Source organism: Chiloscyllium punctatum, chromosome 10, assembly GCF_047496795.1.
Source record: "Chiloscyllium punctatum isolate Juve2018m chromosome 10, sChiPun1.3, whole genome shotgun sequence".
In the NCBI taxonomy this organism is placed as follows: Eukaryota; Metazoa; Chordata; class Chondrichthyes; order Orectolobiformes; family Hemiscylliidae; genus Chiloscyllium; species Chiloscyllium punctatum.
The window spans coordinates 105,179,664-105,201,104 of NC_092748.1; the positions used below are offsets into that span (position 1 = coordinate 105,179,664).

General features: G+C 42.1%; 1 protein-coding gene across 2 annotated transcripts in view; it reads left to right on the forward strand.

Moving 5' to 3' along the window:
- LOC140482416 (contactin-associated protein-like 5) overlaps positions 1 to 21,441 on the forward strand; it is a 1,296,746-nt gene that overhangs the window by 366,851 nt on the left and 908,454 nt on the right. The window lies entirely within an intron of this gene.

A 21,441-nucleotide genomic window follows, 5' to 3' on the forward strand; every position in this document is an offset into this window, starting at 1 on the left:
TGCAACAAAAATACCTATTGAAAAAAAGATAACAAAACAGTATTCCAGCTGTGGGGTCACCAATGCCGTGTACAAATATGGTAAACTGTAACATACTTTTATATTTCTTTTCTCTTGCAATAAACGGCATTCCATTTGCCTACCTGTGTAAGAACTTCACATGGTTCATTCTGTACCTCAGAGTTCCATAATTTCTCTCAATTTAAGAAGTCACTGCTGCTTTTCTACTGCTCCTGCAAGTTAATAAAAACAAAACATTGCCGGTGCTAGAAATTTCAAGTAAATATTAAATATTGCTGGAGAAACTTAGCAGATCTGGCAGCTTCTGAAGTTAGAGAGATAGAGTTAACATTCTGAGTCCAATATGACTCTTCTTGGGAACTGCACAGGTCAGCAGAAAGGAAATTTGCAAACAGTAACTCACTGCCTCTCCAATGCCTGTCTGCCAGAAGCAGAACTTTGAAGTTCTGAAGAAGAGTCATAATGCTGTTTTTCTCTCCACAGATGTCATTTTTGGTGAGATTCAATACCTATCTGTTGTTATCTGTTTTTAGTTAAAGTTTCCTACATTTTCATCCATGCACTAAATTTGCCTCCAATCACTGAATCCATCTATTATTTCTCATCTGTTTTCAAAAGATAGTCACAGCCCATATTGTCTGAAATCAAAACAAAATTGTGGACAAATGTTATTGGCATGCTTAACAAATAGGAGTTGATGAATAATGTTCACAACAAGGAGATTTATATTCTTATTTGTCCCTTAACCCAAAGACTATGAGTAGCAATGGAGTGCACCCATATCTACCCAGTTCGAGCTTAACTGACTCAACACAGTGCAGGACATTAATCTGGCATATTCTCTCTTGAATCCTTTCAAATGTGTCTCATGGGCTGGTGTTGCTTATTATTCTGTAAACTTGTGTGAAAACGTTTTTCCTCAATACAACATGTAGTACGCTTCAAAAATACTTTTTAGGCTCTCAATGTGGTTATGGATGCCTTAAGATCATGAAAACTGTCTGTACATGAAAGTCTTTCTAAAATCCCATTTTATTTATTTGCATGCATTATTTCCTTATCCTCCTTTGTTTCTGCCTTCTGTTCAGCTAATGAGTAAGGTCTGATGTGAATTCTGTACTGTCCTGTGGGAGTTGTATGAATTGAGACAATGTTGATGATTTTAATGTGACATAAAACGTTCTAAAAGCATCACAGATAGTGATTTTAACCTTGTCATTTATGTATTATTTCTTTTCAAGCTTTGCTTTGAGCATTGCACAGTTTAAACTCTTTGCCACATTATTTATGTGATATAATTGGTGACATTGACAGAATTTTAAAAGTCTTTCAGAAGCAAATGGCATCATAGATAAAGCTATAAAGCACAGCTTGTATTGTAAAAATAGATTTTCTCTGTACTTTGATTTCCAGCTATAATATTTTTTATCAAACAATCTTCAACTACTTACTGTTTAGGAGGGAGGGCCTGATTAGTGATAGCCAAATACTTTGAAATGATGAATGTGTCTAAGAGTAGATGGCAGTTTATTCCACAGAGGTATATTACCACACAATCTGAGTAAGCTGCAAGGAAACATGGTTTTCATGTCATGATTTGGAGGTGGCATTGTTGGACTGGGCTGTACAAAGTTAAAACAATCTCACAATACCAGGTTAATAGTCCGAATAAACCTGTTCCACTATAACCTGGTGTGTGATTTTTAATTTGTTTTTCATGTTGGAGGTAATTCTTTCCTGTCCAACCTCACTCGCTCTTACCACCTTGCCTGTTTCTTTCTGCTGTATTGATATCACTGGCACTCATTTGAACCTCCCCCTTTGGTTTTGTTTTAGGCTGATAACATACCAGCCTGAATATTCCTTTTCTCAACATGCTTTGTCTTATCGCGTCCTTTGACACAAGTTCTTTTTTTCACAAGAGTTATAATCGTAGACCCAGAGGGTCATACAGTATGGAAACAGACCCCTCAGTCTTAGCAGTCCATGCCAACCATACTAAACTAATCCCACCTGCCCGGACTGCACCCATACTCTCCAAACTAAAATTCATGAATTTTTCCAAATGTCTTTTAAACATTGTAACCGTATGTGCACCAAACACTTTCTCTGGCAGTTCATTTCACACACGAACCACTCTCTGTATAAAAAAAAGTTGCCCCTATGTAATTTTAAAATCTTTTTTCTCTCACCTTAAACATTTGCCCCCTTGTTTTGAACTTCCCTACCCGAGGGAAAAGGCCCTTGCCATTCGCTTTATCTATGGCCCTCATAATTTTATAAACCTCATAAAGTCACTCCTCAACCTCCTACACTCCAGTGAAAAAAAGTCTCAGTCTGTCCAGTCAATTCTTATACCTCAGACCCTCCATTCCTGGCAATTTGGTGAATCTTTATTGAACTCTGTCCTTAATAATATCCTAAGATAAACTGAGGACTGCAGATGCAGGGGGTCAGAGTTGAAAATTGTGGTGCTGGAAAAACACGGCCAATCAGGCAGCATCCGAGGAGCAGGAGAGTCGACATTTCGAGCATAATTCCTGATGAAGAGCTCATGCTCGAAATGTTGACTCTCCTGCTCCTTGGATGATGTCTGACTGGCTGTGCATTTTCAGCACCACACTTTTTGACATGAATAATGTCCTTCTTCTAACAAGGTGACTAGAACTGCTCACAATACTTGAGATCAGTGGACTTTCTTAGCTCTCTCTATCTTCTCTGCCTTCTAGAATGTTCAAGCTTAACGTATCCAATCTTATGATTAAATGAGGAAAGCAAACAAGGTAAGGGAGTGCATAGTTAGGGCTTGCAAGGTGTTGCATAGTAGAAGACAAGAGGGGAAGTAGTGGTCATGTCGCTGGACTAGTTCAGAGGGCCAGACTAATGCTCTCAGGACATCATGTTAGAACCTTCTCTGATTGCTCATTATTTATATTTTTCTTAGTTCGTCGATTTTGATTTGGAATTGTGAACTGGGAAAACTTCACTGAGAATGACTGCGGGCTTTAAAACAGATGGTAGTAAAGGGAAAAGAGCAAATCAAAGCTTTTTTTGTGACACCAAGCCTGGAGGTTAATTGCAGGCTGAATTTTGTTTGAAAGAGTTCCAAAAGACAAACTATCCCAGGAGCAGCATTGTCTTTAACCAGAGAGCAGAAGTTGGCTATTAATGATGTCAGTACTGGGGAACTGGTGTCAGCAAGTATGGAAGAGATTCCTGATGAAGCAGATGGCAGTTGTTGAATGGTAGGCAAAAGTGAGGACTGCAGATGCTGGAAATCAGAGTTTACATCAGAGTGGTGCTGGAAAAGCACAGCAGGTCAGGCAGCATCCAAGGAGCAGGAAAATCAACGTTTCGGGCAAAAGCCCTTCATCAGGAATGGCTAATTGAGACCTCAGGAAGATATTCAATCTATCAGGGTGGAACCAGAATTGAAGTTTTTATTAACTCTGTCTTTGGAGGATAGAAGCTTGGCTGTTGGCCAGGTAACATGAAGATTTAAAAGCTCCCTGCCTAATCTGCCACAGCACCTTTCAGAAGCCCAAACAGTACAATACTGAGTTAGGTTTGCTGCCTTTTGTTTGGGCGAACTGAGTAGGTGGTCCTGATTGGTGGTTCCAGAAAATCGATCCAGAAGTACACCTATACAATATAATGCAGCACGGGAACAGGCCCTTCAGACCAGGAAGCCAGTGCCAATTCTAATCCTTATTTAGAACTTCTACTTATTGCCCATGTGCGGTACCTATCTCTCTTCATCTCACGCTCATGTGACACCTTAAACATTGTTAACGTTCTTGCTTCCACCACCTCCATTGGCAGTGTGTTCCAGGCACCCACCATGCTCAGCGTGAAAACTTCTCCCCACACTTCTCCCCTAAACTATTTCCCTCTCAACTTGAAATAGTGCCCTCTTGTAGTTGACCTTTCTACCCTAGGAAAAAGCCTCTGACTATCCACTGTAACTATTGCCTCTCATGATTTTGTAGACTTCTATCAGGTGGCCCCTCAGCCTCCGTCTCTCCAGCGAAAGCAATCCGATTTGATCCAAGTTCCCCTCACAGCTAAGAGCTCTAGACAAGGCAACATCCTGTTAAACCTTTTCTATACCCTCTCCAAAGGATCTAGGCCCTCCGGGTAGTGTGGGAACCAGAACTGCATGCAATATTCCAAATGTGGCTTTAAGTTTTGTAGGTCTGTAACAAATCTTGCCAACCTTTACAATCGATGCCAGGGCTGATGAAAGCAAGGCTGCTGTATGCCTTATCCACCTGTCTTCCAACCTTCAGAGGTCTGTGGACCTATACTCCCAAGATCTCTCTGTATGTCAGTGCTCCTAACAGTTCTGCCATTAATTGTATAATTTGAACATGAATTTTATCTTCCAAAATGCATCATCTGGCATTTGTCCAGATTAAACTCCATCTGCCATTTCTCTGCCCAAATCTGTAATCTATTGAACAATCTACCCTGGACCTCCCAAATAGGTGCAGTGGTCAGGGAGGCACAACAAAACCTCTTCTTCTTCAGGCAGCTTAGGAAATTCGGCATGACCATAAGGATTCTCACCAACTTCCACAGATCTAGGTGCGTAATGGCCTGGTACAGCAACTGCTCTGCCCAGGACCGTAAGAAACTACAGAGAGTTGTGAACAGAGCCCAGACCATCACGGAAGCCAACCTTCCATTCATAGACTCCATTTATGCCTCACATTGCCACAGAAGGGCTGCCAACATCATCAAAGACCCCCTCCCCCCCACCCTGGTAATGCAGGCTTTCACCCTCTTCCATCAGGCAGAAGATACAGAAGTTTGAACACACGCACTGACAGATTCAAGAACAGCTTCGTCTCTGCTCTAATAGAGTGCTGAATGGACTTTTCTAACTTCAAATAATGTTGATCTTGCTTTGTGCACCTCCTGTGTAGCCGTAAGCCTGTATACTTCGCTCTGTCCAAGCACCCTCTGACCTGTATGTCCTTGTTTGCTATGATCTGCCTGTACTGCCTGCAAAACTTTTCACTGTACTTAGGTACATGTGACTACTGTAAATCAAATCAAATATCCCACTGTATCCTCTCTCTCCATCTCCATCTACAACTCCACCGATTTTGGTGTCATCTGCAAAGTCATTAATAGATTATCTATATTTTCCTCCTGATCATTTTTTTAATATATGTATTAGAAACAACAAAGGTCCCAGCACTATTTCCTACAGAACACCACTAGTTACTGATTTTCATTCTGAAAAGCACCTTTCCATTGCTACTCTCTGCCTTCTATGATCAAGCCAGTTTTGTATCCATCTGGCCGGCTCCCATGGGACTCTACCTGCCATAAAATATCTTATCACATGGCCTTACTAATGTCCATGTAGACAACATCCACTGCCCCTCCCTCATCAATCGTTCTCGTTACCTCCTCACAAAACAAAATCAAGTTGATGAGACATGACCTTGCCCACATAAACCATGCTGTCTATCACTAACAAGTCCATTTCCTTCTAAATGTGAATAAATCCTGTCTCAGTATCTTCTCCAACAGCTTCCTCACCACTGACGTCAGGCTTACTGTGTGAAACAATGCATCACAAAAGCCATTTAAATAATCTGGCCAGTTTTGTTTTTCTTTAATTTAGCTCTTGACCATGTTTGTTTGTCTTTTATATGAACGGAGACTGAGAACAAATGTTTCAGGTTTAAAGTACAAACATCAATTTAATTACTGTGTTTAATTTTCTCTCTGTGTTTAATATTTAAGTCTTTTGTCTGAAAATTAATTGTTTGTAAAGTCTGGGATTTGGTTATTCAAAAGGCTGGTTAGGAATCATTGGACCATTGGGGATATTTATTGGTTTAATTTTACTGTGTTGCGAATACAGAGATAGATTGGTTTGACTGTCTGTCTCCATGTGGTAAAAATCAGTTCAAATCTCACCCACCAACTAATGGAATATTAATTCCCTTAATGCATTTTGATTATAAAGCTTGTCTCGGTGATAATTGCTGTGAGGTTTGTTGCAAAGTATTCCATCTGTTGGTTAGTAGTGTTTTTTCTGCTGACCTTGAATGCCCCTGGTTCTCATCCTCCACCCCACCAACCTCCGTATACATCGCATCATCCTCCACCATTTCCACCACCTACAAACGGATCCCACCACCAGACATATATTTCCCTCCCCACCCCTATCCGCTTTCCATAAAGACCATTCCCTCAGCGACTCCCTTGTCAGGTCCACACCTCCACCCCCCTCCCCCGTCAGCCCACCCTCCCCTCCCAGCACCTTCCCCTGCCACCACAGGAATTGCAAAACCTGCGCCCACGCCTTCCCCCCTCACCTGCGTCCAGGGCCCCAAAGGAGCCTTCCTCATCCATCAGAGCTTTACCTGCACTTCCACACATGTCATTTACTGTAACTGTTACTCCCGATGTGGTCTCCTCTACATTGGGGAGTCAGGACACCTACTTGCAAAGCGCTTCAGAGAGAATCTCCGGGACACCTGCATCAACCAATCCACCCCGTAGCCAAACACTTCAACTTGCCCTCCCACTCTGCCAAGGGCATGCAGGTGCTAGGCCTCCTCCATTGCCACTGTCTAACTTCCCGACGCCTAGAGGAAGAACCCCTCATCTTCTGCCTCAGGACCCTCCAATCCCAGGGCATCAATGTGGATTTCACCAGTTTCCTCATTTCCTTCCCCCCACCTTACCCCAGTTCCAACGTTCCAGCTCAGTACCATCTTCATGACCTGTCCTATCTGCCAATCTCCCTTCCCACCTATCCGCTCCACCCTCTTCTCTGACCTATCACCTTAACCCCCACCTCCATCCACCTATCGCACTCTCAGCTACCTTCCTCCCAGCCGCCAGCCTCCACCTCCTCAATTTATCTCACCACCACTTCGTCTCACAGCCTCATTCCTGATGAAGGGCTTTTGCCCGAAATGTCAATTCTCCTGCTCCTCGGATGCTGCCTGAGCTGCTGTGCTTTTCCAGCACCACACTCTCGACTCTAATCTCCAGCATCTGCAGTCCTCACTTTCGCCTGGTCTGTATGTGAGTCCAGATCTCAGGAATGTAGTTGTATTGAACAGGCATGGCAAGTCACTCAGTTAAGGAAAGTTAAGGCCGGTGAACAAATGCTGAGCTTTCCAGCAATCCTCACATCATGTGAAGGGAAACTTCCATGGCTGTTTAACAGAGAGCTGGATAATTAACTGAAGATTAAAATAGTTGCAGGTCTGGATGGATAGGATGGGTGATTGATCCTAATTGGAGATGGTGTCATAGTGCTAATATAACGAGGCTAATAATCCAAAACACTGCATTAATATTCAGGGAACATGGGTTCAAATCCCACCTTGGCAGATGAATTCAATTTTTAAAAAATCTGAAATTACAAGTTAGTCTAACGGAAATCATATAACCACGACAACAATTGAAAAATAAGCTGATTTACTAATGCCCTCCCAATAAAAATGGAAATCAGCTCCAGTACATCCCTGCAGGAGTTCCTCAGGGTAGTGTCCTAGGCCCAACCATCTTCAGCTGCTTCATCAATGACCTTCCCTTCATCAGAAGGTCAGAAGTGGGGCTGTTGACTGATAATTACACAATGTTCAAAACCATTTGTGACTCCTCAGATACTGATGCAGTCCATGCTCAAATGCAACAAGACTCAGAAAATATCTAGACTTAGGCTGACAAGTGTGGTGCCGGAAAAGCACAGTAGGTCAGGCAGCATCCGAGGAGCAGGAAAATCGATGTTTTGGGCGAAAGCCCTTCATCAGGAATAGGAGCAGGATGCCTGCAGAATGGAGAGATAAATGAGAGGGGGGTGGGGGTATGGAGAAAGTAGCACAGAGTACAATAGATGAATGGGGGTGGGGATGGAGGTGATAGGTCAGAGAGGAGGGTGGGGGAAGGTAGCAAAGAGTTCAATGGGTGAATGGGGGTGGGGATGAAGGTGATAGGTAAGAGCTTCAGGGCAGAGGAGATGACCTGGGGTTTGTAGTGAGAGAGAGACTCACTGAGATTCTTGTAGAGAGAGGAGGAAAACTTCTTCAAGTCAGGCATCCTTACAAGAAGACGTGCAGTAGGGTTAAAATCAACTAGGTAAAATAACAGTCATGCCACATAAATGCCAGGCAATGACTACCTGCAATAGGACACAATCTAACCATGGTGCTTTGACATTCATTAGCATTATGATCATTGAATCTACCACCATCAACAATCAATAAATAGTCCATGCCCATATGTGGCAAGATCAGTGGTTACACAAGACCAGGTAACAGACCACAGCTCACAAGCTTTTGGAGCACCATTCCTTCTTCAAGTGAAGTGACCTACAACCTGGTGTCATGTAACTTCTGACTTTGTCCACCCCAGTCTAACACCGGCACCTCCACATCATATGCAGCAAGTTAGACTTGCGCTGATATTTGGCAAGTAACATTTGCAAGTGCCAGGAATTGGCCATCTCCAGTAAAGATCTACCAAGCTCCCTACGGCAGCACTACCATTGGGAGTCCTGGGAGGTTACTACTTGCCAGAAACGGAACTGGACCAGCAATATTGGGTGGCACAGTGGCTCAGTGATTAGTATTGATGCCTCATAGTGCCATGGACCCAGATTCAATTCCAGCCTCAGGCAACTCTCTGTGTGTAGTTTGAACATATCTGAGTGGGTGCTCCAGTTTCCTCCCACAATCCAACAATGTGCAGGTTAGGTGAATTAGGTTAGGTCTAATCTAATCTAATCTAATCTAATTGGCTGTGCTAAATTGCCCATAGTGCTCAGGGATGTGTAGGTTAGATGTGTTAGTCAGGGGCAAATGTAGACTAATAGGATTGTGGAATGGCTCTGGGTGGGATACTCTTCAGAGGATTGGTGTGGACTTGTTGGGCCAAATGGCCTTTTTCCACTGTAGGGATTCTATGATATAAATGCTGTGACTGCAAGAACAAGTCATAGCTTGGGACTTTTAGGCAAATAGCACACTTCCTGAATCCCCAAAGCCTGTCCCCCTATCTAAAAGGTATGAATGAAGAGCTTCGACTCTCCATTTTAACTTGAGCAGGGCAAGAAACTCTACGTCATTAAGGATAAAGCAAACCAGTTGATCAGCAACACCCCGTTCTTCACCTGAAATATTTGTTTGCCCCACCAGTGGCTCACAACAGCATCGGTGTGCACCATGTACAGGAAGCACTGCAAAACTCCCCAAGTGTCTTGCACCTTTGAAATGTGTGACCTCATGCACAAGAAGGGCAGTCGATGTTTGGGATCTTTACCAGCAAGGTTACAATCAAGCTACACACCATCCTGACTTGGAACCTGACACTACATTGTCATTTTCCAAGACTGCTGGATCAAAATCCTGAAATTCCCAATGTGTCAGCACTGTGGGTGCACTGTAACCCCAAGGACTGCAGACCACCACCACCCTTTGCAAGGTAATTAGAAGTGTGCAACAAATGCTGATCTTGCCAGCGATGTTCAAATCCCATGGAAGAAAACCAGAACATATAACCTTTCCGTTTTCTGAAGCAACAGAACTCAGCATTCTTAACATTCTGCATGGATTGCGATCGGTGAACTTTGTTGGATTTTAATGTTATTAGCACATCAACTAATTTTATCCCTGATTTGCTCCTGGAATAGAGGATTTCACAAAAAAAAAATCAGCACCTTCATGACACAATCTACTGGAATTGACCAGATCAGCTGAGCGGAGCCAGAAAAAAAGGCATTGTGAAGTCCCCAAGTCAAAAACCACGATTGCAATTGAGATTCATTGTACTTTACTCTTTGTTCCTCAACCTAATCATTAGTATTCAGTTGCCTCCTGGTGTCCACTGTTATAATGCATGCTAAACACTGATTAAAATCTCTGTGTAGTGAAAGAGTCATTCAGCATGAAAATAGACCCTTTGGTCCAACCAGTCCATGCCCAACCATAATCCCAAACTAAATTAGTTCCTCATGCATGCGCATGGCCCATATCCCTCCAAATGTTTGCTATTCATGAACTTACCAAATGTCTTTGAAATGCTGTAATTGTACCTGCAGCCACCATTTTCTCTGGCAGTTCATTCCACACATGAATCACTCTCTGTGTAAAATAGTTACCCCTCATATCCTACTTAAATTATTTTCCTCTCACCTTAAAAATATGCCCCCTAGTTTTGGTCTCTCCCATCATTCACCTTATCTATACCCCTCACAATTTTATAAACTTCAAAATGGTCATCCCTCAACATCCAATGCACCAATGAAAAAAGTCTCAATCTTCCAATCTATTTGTATATCTCAAACTCTACATTCCCAGCAACATCCTGGTAAGTCTCTCCAGTTTAATAATATCCTTCCTATAACAGAATGACCAGAACTGCACAGTGTATTCCAGAAGAGGCCTCACCAGTAACCTGTATACATCAACATGGCGTACTAACTCCAATAATCAAAGGCTTGAACAATTAACGCAAGCTTGCTAAACACTGCTTCAGCCACCCTGTGTAGCTGTGATGTAAATTTCAAAGTATTATTTATGTGAACCCCTAGGTCTCTCTGTTCTATAACACCAGTGAGCCTCACTTTAGGTTGTGGGTAAAGTGTTGGAAAAGGTTATAAGAGATAGGATTTATAATCATCTAGGGAGGAATAAGTTGATTGGGACAGTCAACATCGTTTTTTGAAGGCTAGGTTACGTCTCACAAACCTTATTGAGTTCGTTGAGATGGTGACGAAACAGGTGGATGAGGGTAAAACAATTGATGTACTGTTTCTAGATTTCAGTAAGGCGTTTGATAAATTGCCCCATGGTAGGCTATTGCACAAAACAGGGAGGCGTGGGATTGAGGGTGATTTGTGGTTTGGATCAGAAATTGGCTAACTGAAAGAAAACAGAGGGTGGTGGTTGATGGGAAATGTTCATCCTGGAGTTCAGTTATGGTGTGTTAGCTTTTATTGGTAGAGAGATTGAGTTTTGGAGTCACAAGGTCATGCTGCAACTGTACAAAACTCTGGTGCGGCTGCACTTGGAGTATTGTGTCCAGTTCTGGTCACCACATTATAAGAAGGATGTGGAAGCAAAAGAGATTTACGAGGATTTTGCCTGGTATAGAGGGAAAGTCTAATGAGGAAAGGCTGAGGGACTCGAGGCTGTTTTTGTGACAAAGAAGAAGGTTGAGAGGTGACTTAATAGAGACATATAAGATAATCAGAGAGTTAGATAAGGTGGACAGGGAGAGCCTTTTTCCTCAGATGGTGATGGCCAGCACAAGAGGCTATAGAATTAAATTGAAGGGTTATAGATACAGGACAGATGTCAGAGGTAGTTTCTTTGCTCAGAGAGTAGTAGGGGTCTGGAATGCATTGCCTGCAACAGTAGCAGACTCACCAACTTGAAAGGCATTTAAATGGTCATTGGATAAACATTTGGATGAAAATGGAATAGTGTAGGATAGAAAGGCTTCAGATTGGTTGCACAGTTCGATGCAACATTGAGGGCCAAAGGGCTTGTGCTGCTCTGTTATGTTCTGTGTTCTAAGTATGAATCAGGGCCCTACCATTAATTGTACAAGCCCTGTCCTTATTTGCATTACCAAAATGCAACACCTCACATTTATCTCATAACAATGACATGACATTAGCCACCTTCCAGTCATATGGTACTTCACCTGTGATTTTAGATGATACAAATATTTCTGCTTAGGGCCCCTGCATATTTCTCCCCAATGTCTCACAATGTGCTAGGATATATTTGATCAAGTCTTGGAGATTTATCTCCCTTTATGTTTTTTAAAACTTCCAGCACTTCTCTTCTGGAATATGAACTGTTTTCCAAACATCATTTATTTCCCTGAGTCCTCTAGCCTCTGTTTCTTTTTCAACAGTAAAAACTGACACAAAATAATAATTCATCTCTCCTATCATCGGAGGTTCAACACAAAGACAACCTTGTTGTTCTTTAACAGATCTTACTCTCTTTCTCGTTGCTCATTTGCTGTTAACGTGATTGTGAATCTTTTTGGATTATCTTTAATCTTATCTGCCAAGCTATCTCTTATCCACTTTCTGCCTTCCTGATTTCCTTCTTAAGAATGCTCCTACACTCTTTATACTCTTCAAGAGATTCACTTGATCCCAGCCATCTATATCTAATGCATGATTCTTTGTTATTCTTGACGAGAACCTCAGTACCTTTATTCATCTATTGTTCCTCAATCTTACCAGTTTTGCCTTTCATTCCAATAGGAACATGATGCTTCTGAAAGCTCGTTATCACACTTTTGAAGGCTTTTTCCTTGTCAGATGCCCCTTTACCTGTGAATAGTCTATTCCAATCAACCTTTGAAAGGTCTTGTTCCATAACCTTAAAATTTGCCTTTCTCCAATTAAGAGCTTTAATTTTTATGGAAGATGTATCCTTTTATATAGCTATATTAAAAGTAATAGAATCATAATCACTAATCCCAAAGTGGCATCCCCATTAACACTTCAGTTGCTTGCCCTGCCTCATTTCCCAACAGAAGGTCAGGTTTTGCTCCTTCTCCTTTGGGAATATTTGCATATTGGTAAATAAACTTTTCTTGAATACATTTAACAAGTTCTTCACCATCCAAACCTTCAAAACTATGGCAGTCCGAGTCAATGCTTATTATGTTTGCATATATTTGAGATATTTTCATAGATATGTTTCTCAATTTCCTTCTGATTATTGGGGTCCTCTCACATAATCCCTTGAAGGTGATCATCCCTTTGATATTTCTAATTTCAATCCATATATTTTCACTAAATGATCCCTCTTTTACAATCGGAATGTTTTCCTTCATCAAAAGTGCTACTCCCCTTCCTCTTGCCTTTATTTCTGTTCTTTCTTTCACGTCTGAACCCCTGAACATTGAGCTTGCAGTCCAGTTCTTCCCTTAGCCAAGTTTCTGTAATATCTATGACGTCCTAGGTCCACGTTCCTTGAGTTCGTCAGCCTTATCTGTGAGACCTCTTGCACTGAAGTAAACACAGTTTAACTCTTCAGAATTACTTTGTTCTCTGACTTTCTCCTGCTTGTCTTTTTAAGAATGACTATCGATTCCAGAATGACATCAACAGGTTTGGCTGCGTGGGCAGAAAAATGGTATCCGATCCGGAGAAGTGTGAGGTTATACTTTTAGAGAAGGCGAACAAAACAAAGGAGTACACAGTATACAGGAAGCTAACAGCAGAGGTCGAGAAAGTGATGGAATATGAAGTGATAGACTATGAAATGTTAATGGTTCCTTGTACATGGGCAGGCAGATAAGTGGCAAAGACTGCATGTATGATGCTTTCCTTTATTGGATGAGGTGTAGCATACTGAGGGGAATAGTGATGGAACGGTGCAAAATGCTGGTTAGGCTGTAGCTGGAGATTTATGTACAAATCTGGTCACTTCACTACAAGAATTACATAGTTATTCTGGAGGGAGAACAGAATAGATTGACAAGCATACTGCTGAGGGCTTGAGCAGATTGGATAGGCTAAGGTTGTTTCTCTGAGAACAGAGGCTGAGGGATGCACTTGATCAAGGTATATAAGATTATGAAGGGCTTTGATAGAGTAGATAGCAAAAACCAGTTTCCCTAAGTGGAGAGGTCAAAAAGATGTCCAAAGGTGTGCAGGTCAGGTGAATTGGCCATGCTAAATTGCCCATAATGTTAGGTGCATTTGTCACAGGGAAATGGGTCTGGGTGGGTTACTCTTTGGAGGATTGATGTGGACTGGTTGGGCCGAAGGGCCTGTTTCCACACTGTAAGGAATCTAATCTAAAATGGGATTAGAATAGTAAGGCAGTTGTTTTTAATTGGTGTGGATATGATGGGTCGAAGGGCTTTTTCCATGTGGTAGATCTCTAAGCCTCTAATTATCAGCAGCTGCAGACTGAAGTCAACTGGTGAAAGGATTAGAGGGGACATCATTTACAGTCATAGAGATGTACAGCATGGAAACAGACCCTTCGGTCTAACTTGTCTATGCCGACCAGATATCCTAACCCAATCTAGTCCCACCTGCCAGCACCCGGCCCATATCCCTCCAAACCCTTCCTATTCATATGCCCATCCAGATACCTTTTAAATGTTGTAATTGTACCAGCCTCCACCACTTCCTTTGGCAGCTCATTCCATGCATGTACCACCCTCTGGGTGAAAATGTTGCCCCTTGGGTCTCTTTTACATCTGTCCCCTCTCAGCCTAAACCTATGCCCTCTCTTCTGGAGTCCCCCAACCCAGGAAAAGACCTTGTCTATTTAACCATGCCCCTCATGATTTTATAAATTTCTATAAGGTCCCCCCTCAACCTCCGATGCTCCAAGGGAAAATAGCCCCAGCCCTCAGCCTCTCCCTATCGCTCAAATCCTCCAACCCTGGCAACATCCTTGTAAATCTTTTCTGAATCTTTTAAAGTTTCACAATATCTTTCTGATAGGAAGGAGACCAGAATTGCATGCAGTATTCCAACAGTGGCCTAACCAGTGTCCTGTACAGCTGCAACATGACCTCCCCACTCCTGTACTCAATACTCTGACCAATAAAGGAAAGCATACCAAACGCCTTCTTCACTATCCTATCTACCTGTGGCTCCACTTTCAAGGAGCTATGAACCTGCACTCCAAGGTCTCTTTGTTCAGCAATACTCCTGAGGACCTTACCATTAAGTGTATAAGGCCTGCTCTGATTTGCCTTTCCAAAATGCAGCACTTCGCATTTATCTAAATTAAACTCGAACTGCCACTTCTCAGCCCATTGGCCCATCTGATCAAGATCCTGTTGTACTCTGAGATAACCTTTTTGTTGTCCACTACAACTCCAATTTTGGTGTCATCTGCAAACTTACTAATATACCTCGTATGCTCACATCCAAATCATTTGTATAAAACTTAAATTATTTTTATCCAGAGGATAGTATGTGTCAGTAATTCGCTACCTGCTTTGGAAGTGCAGGTAGAAAGCCTAAAATCAATTGAAAGGCACTTGGATCTGGACCTTAAGTGCAGCAGCCTGCAAAGTTTTGGACCATTGTTTTTGCCTGGAACAATGGGCTGAAGGGCCTCTTCCTGCATCACAACTTTTCTCTGGTTCTTCAGATGTTCATTGAGCACTCACTTAGATTTTAAGGACAAGTTTTGTTATGTGCAAGTTCAGGTTCATGGTGTACAGCATGCAGTTTGCTGACATTAAATTGCTTCAGTCCACAGATTCTGTAATGCAGAGTTATAACTGGTGCTTTTCACCCATACATGGTGTGGCAGTCTAATTGAAAGTCAAAGTCAAATGTTAAGAAGCTGCTGTAAGGTTTTGCTATTTGGCCAGCGTGGTACTGGCAAGTGAGGGGCAAAGAGATCAGAAATAGATTGAAAGCTACAAATGCAAGCAGACAAATGAAGGAGTCATGTGGCATGTTCGGGCTGTCAGAATGATGGATACGTAAATCCCCAAAGAAGCAGTCAACTGACAGGCTGAAGCAAGATGTCTCAAAAACACTGATCAGTGAATGGGACAGGGGTACGTGCACTGAAGTGATACCAAAAGACAAGTAGCAAAGGACAGCAGGGAATGTTACTACCTGTCAATGTTGGATGTCCTATTTTGCTTCATTTGTTCTTTTCCTGAACAGTTAATTTTCAGAGCAGTGTGATGACATTAACGCTGGTATACTAATTTTAGAATTTCCCATTAAGTGGTAGAAAATATGTTATAAAGGAAGACTTGCAATTTTGTATCGTCGCACGACTTTGCCCCATCTTAGCTCATTTGATTTGATTTGATTTATTGTAGTCACATGTATCTAAGAACAGTGAAAAGCTTTGTTTGTGAGCAGTACAGGCAGCTCAGAGCAAACAAGGGCATACATATCAATAGGGTGCTTCAACAGAACAAGGCATATAGGGTTATGGCTGCACAGGATCAACAAAATGGAGAGGCAGGAGATATCACCAGTGCTTCACCAGAGTCTTTCACTGATCATGTCACCTAGTATGGTTACAAAATATTTGAAAACTATCCTTCAAGCTCAGCGAGCTAACTTACATACTTATCATCAACTTGGGCGACAAATCTTCTCAAAAATCACCAAGCTCAACATTATTTGAAGTTAGAGAGGTTCATTCAGCAGTCTAATAACAGCAGGGAAGAAACTGTTCTTGAATCTTTTGGTACATTTTCAAGCTTCTATATCTTCTGTCTAACAGAAGAGATTGGAAGAGAGCATTACTGGAGTGGGAGGAGTCTTTGATGATGTTGGCAGCCTTTCCACAGCAACAGGAAGTGTAAATGGAGTCCAAGGATGGGAGCTTGGCTTGCGAGATGGTCTAGGCTGTGCAGACAACTTTCTGTAATTTCGTATGGTCCTGGAAGCTGCTGCTGAAATGCACATTATTGCTTTTGTCACCTCTAGATTAGATCATTTTGATACATTGTTGGCTGGTCCTCCACACTGTACCCTTCATAAACTTATGATCATGCAAATCTCTGCTGCCATTTCCTTAATGTGCAGTAAGTCTGTTAGCATATTGTCTCTGTATTTTCTGACATTCATTGATTTTCAGTCTAGCAAGGCTTTGATTTTAAAATTCTTATCCACATCTTCAAAATGGCCTTGCGCTCCCTGGTCGCTGTCATCTCCCTGAATCCGGGAAATCAACTAAGATATTAGTGCTCCACTAATTCTGTGCACTCCCAATCAGTTGCTCCACCTTTGGTGACTAGGCCTTCAATTGCCATGTCTCCATGTTCTGAAATACCCGCTCTGCAACTATGTACCTCATTTTGTTTCTTGCTTCCTGTCAGAATCTTCTTAAAGACTATGAGAAATTGAAATAGGAGTAGGCCAAGCAGCTCTTTGAGCCTGCTCCACCATTCAGTACGTTCATGGCTAATCTAACATTACTCTTGTTCACTTTCCTGCATTTTTCCCATGACTCATGATTCCCACACTGATCAAGAATCGACCTATCTTACCTTGAAATAGACTTTGAAATAAACTCAGCAGATCTGGCAGCATCTGTGGAGAGAAAAGCAGAATTAACGGTTCTTGTCCAGTGACCTAAGCTCTTTTATATTCTTCATCAAATATTGCCATGGAGTATTTTATTTTGAACACAGTGGGTAACCAGGTCCTCTCGCATTAACAGTCAGCACCTGTGACAGTGTAGCATCTTATATTGATGGATGCTGAAGGTGTCAGCTGTGATTTTGTAAATGTCCACAGTGGGACTTGAACCTGCAACCTTCTGACTCAGGAACATGACAGCTTCCCAGTGAGTCAATGATGTTGAATGTTCCAGTTACGCTATTTTATATTATTCTGAAGAAGGAATGCTGGGCTTGAAATTTAAACGCTGCTTTCTCTTCACTGATGCTACCAAGAGTTTCTCCAGCTACTTCTGCATTCGTTTCAGATTTCTAGTATCTGCAGTTCTTTTGTTTTTTGTGTATATTTAACATTTTTCTGAAAAAAATTTTAGTTGATTTAAACATCAATATTAGCAGAAAATGTAGCTAATACACTGGAGGAAATTTGTGAAGATAGTGCTTGCAACTGATATAAAAACTACAATCTGTAATTATGAAGTAAAATTTGAAAAAAACCCTCTATTTATTAACGTTTGCACTTCTATGTAAATTATTTTTTTCCCCTAAGGTATGTTTCGATGATAAAAGCCCTTCAATTGTTTGATCTTACTCATCCAGAATCCCAACCCACCTGTCTTCTCATTACAAAATCAAGCTGTTTTTTAAATGAGCTTCATGTCAACCATCCTCCTTAGCAAGCCTGGAGCCATTAATCACCCTAGACTTCTTGAGTATATGTCCTTTTGCATTTAAACCTAGAACACTGGGGAGAATCTGACCTTTAATGTTATTACGAGAAACAAATCCTCCCGGTTTATTTCAGATTTTTGTTGCTTTTGGGCTGTCAGATAAAATATCGGCGATTTCTCTGGTGCAGTAAACTAGTCAGTCAAAAGGGAATAATATTTAAGGCCCTGCTGATTGCAGTTCATGGCTGATCAAGAGAATTAAACAGCTCGATTAGCTATGTGAAGGTGAGCACAGATCTTGACAGAGGACCCAGGCACTGAAAAGCCAGAGTATACATGGTTATGGGTCAGTTCCTGATAGGCTTACATGGAAGCAGCTAGGGAGGGATGCCTGACTCTTAATTAACCTGAACATCAAACCTCCCCATATTCCTTCCTCACTGCAGTGTAATTGTAAAGCTGTAGGGGAGGTTGCTTTCCACTAAAGATCAGTGGAGAAACAATAATCAGAGGAGGAGGACAAAGCTGAAGTTATATCAGGTGTCAACCGAAAAGAGTAGATCGTAGGAGGCTTGCCTGTGTTAGATGATTGTTACGTCCAGCTTTTTACTATTAACTGTGAGCCTGCCAGCACATTGTAGAGTTTGCAACTGAATGGGAAGGTTTTCTTAGTTAAGTTAACTTGCTATACATTACCATTGCATTATCCAAAGACCTTATAAAAATGGAGGTTGTTGTCTATTGTCTTTCATAAGCTCAGGTCCTTCCAGCGCCTCCTTACTGTTAAATAAATGCTTTTTGTAAACATAGAGTCATAGAGATGTGCAGCACGGAAATAGACCCTTTGGGTCCAACTCGTCCATGCCGATCAGATATCCTGTACAAATTTCATCCCATTTGCCAGCATTTGGACCATATTCCTCTGAACCCTTCCTATCATATACCCATCCAGATGACTTTAAAATGTTGTAATTGTACTCGCTTCCACCACTTCCTCCAGCATCTCATTCCTCACATGCACTATACTCTGTGTGAAAAATGTTAACCCTTAATCCCATTTTATTTCTTTCCCCTTTCACCTTAAACCTGTGCCCTTGAGTTTTGGACACCCCTACCCGAGGAAAACACTTTACTTATTTATCCTATCCATGCCCCTCATGATTTTATAAATCTCTACAAGGTCACCCCTCAGCCTCCGATGCGCCAGGGAAAATAGCCCCAGCCTATTCAGTCTCTTCCTATAGCTCAAACCCTCCAAACTTGGCAACATCTTTATAAATCTTGTCTGAATCCCTTCAAGCTTCACAACATCCTTCCGATAGCAGGGAGATCAGAATTGCATGCAGTATTCCAAAAGTGGCCTAACCAATGTCCTGTACAGTTGCAACATGACCTCCCAACTCCTATATTCAATGCACTGACCAATAAAGGAAAACATTCCAAAAGCCTTCTTCACTATCCTATCTACCTGCGACTCCACTTTCAAGGAGCTATGAACCTGCACTCCAAAGTCTCTTTGTTCAGCAACACTCCCTAGGACCTTACCATTAAGTGTATAAGCCCTGCCCTGATTTGCCTTTCTAAAATGCAGCACTTCACATTTATCTAAATTAAACTCCATCTGCCACTTCTTGACCCATTGGCCCATATGATCAAGGTCCCATTGTATTCTGAGATAACCTTTTTGTTGTCCACTACAACTCCAATTTTGGTGTCATCTGCAAACTTACAAACTGTACTTCCTATTTTCACACCCAAATCATTTATATAAATGACGAATAGTAGTGGACATAGCACCGATCTTTGTGGCACGCCGCTGGTCACAGGCCTCCAGTCTGAAAGGCAATCTTTCACCACCACCCTATGCCTTCTACCTTTGAGCTAGTTCTCCTTGTATTCCATGTGATCTAATCTTGCTAACCAGTCTAGCATGAAGAACCTTGTCAAACGCCTTAATGAAGTCCATATAGATAATGTCCACTGTTCTGCCCTAGTCTGCCCACTTTGTTACTTATTTAAAAAACTTAATCAAGTTATTGAGATATGATTTACTGTGCACAAAGCCATGCTGACTATCCCTCATCATTCCTTGATGTCCCAAATATATGTAAATCCTGTCCCTCAGGATTCCCTCCAACAACTTGCCAACCACCAATGTCAGGCTCACAGGTCGATAATTCCCTGGCTTTTCCTTACTACCTTTCTTAAATAGTGGCACAATGTTAGCAACCTCCAGTCATAGAGTCATAGAGATGTACAGCATGGAAACAGACCCTTCAGTCCAACCCGTCCATGTTGACCAGATATCCTAACCAAATCTAGTCCCACCTGCCAGCACCCGGCCCATATCCCTCCAAACCCTTCCTATTCATATACCGATCCAAATGCCTCTTACATGTTGCAATTGTACCAGCCTCCACCACATCCTCTGGCAGCTCATTCCATACATGTACCACCCTCTGCGTGAAAAAATTGCCCCTTAGGTCTCTTTTATATGTTTCCCCTCTCACCCTAAACCTATGCCCTCTAGTTCTGGACTCCCCGATCCCAGAGAAAAGACTTCGTCTATTTATCCTATCTATGCCCCTCATAATTTTGTAAACCTCTATAAGGTCACCCCTCAGCCTCTGATGTTCCAGGGAAAACAGCCCCAGCCTGTTCATCCTCTCCCTGTAGCTCAAATCCTCCAACCCTGGCAGCATCATTGTAAATCTTTTCTGAATCCTTTCAAGTTTCACAACATCTTTCCGATAGGAAGGAGACCACAATTGCACGCAATGTTCCAACAGTGGCCGAACCAATGTCCTGTGCAGCTACAACATGACCTCCCAACTCCTGTACTCAATACTCTGACCAATAAAGGAAAGCATACCAAACGTCTTTTTCACTATCCTATCTACCTGCGACTCCACTTTCAAGGAGCTATGAACCTGCACTCCAAGGTCTCATTGTTCAGCAACACTCCCTAGGACCTTACCATTAAGTGTATAAGTCCGGCTAAGATTTGCTTTCCCAAAATGTAGCACCTCGCATTTATCTGAATTAAACTCCATCTGCCACTTCTCAGCCCATTGGCCCATCTGGTCCAGATCTTGTTGTAATCTGAGGTAACCCTCTTCGCTGAGAACTACACCTCCAGTTTTGGTGACATCTGCAAACTTCATAACTGTACCTCTTATGCTCGCATCCAAATCATTTATGTAAATGACAAAAAGTAGAGGGCCCAGCACCGATCCTTGTGGCACTCCACTGGTCACAGGCCTCCAGTCTGAAAAACAATTCTCCACCACATCCCTCTGTCTTCTACCTTTGAGCCAATTCTGTATCCAAATGGATAGTTCTCCCTGTATTCCATAAGATCTAAAAGTGCAGCAGGTCAGGCAGCATCTAACAAGCAGGAGAATCAACGTTTCGGGCATGAGCTCTTCTCATGCCCAAAACGTTGATTCTCCTGCTCCTTCGATGCTGCCTGACCTGCTGCGCTTTTCCAGCAACATATTTTTATCTCTGATCTCCAGCATCTGCAGTCCTCACTTTCTCCTTCCATAAGAGTTAACCTTGCTAATCAGTCTCCCATGGGGACCCTTGTCGAACGCCTTACTGAAGTCCATATAGA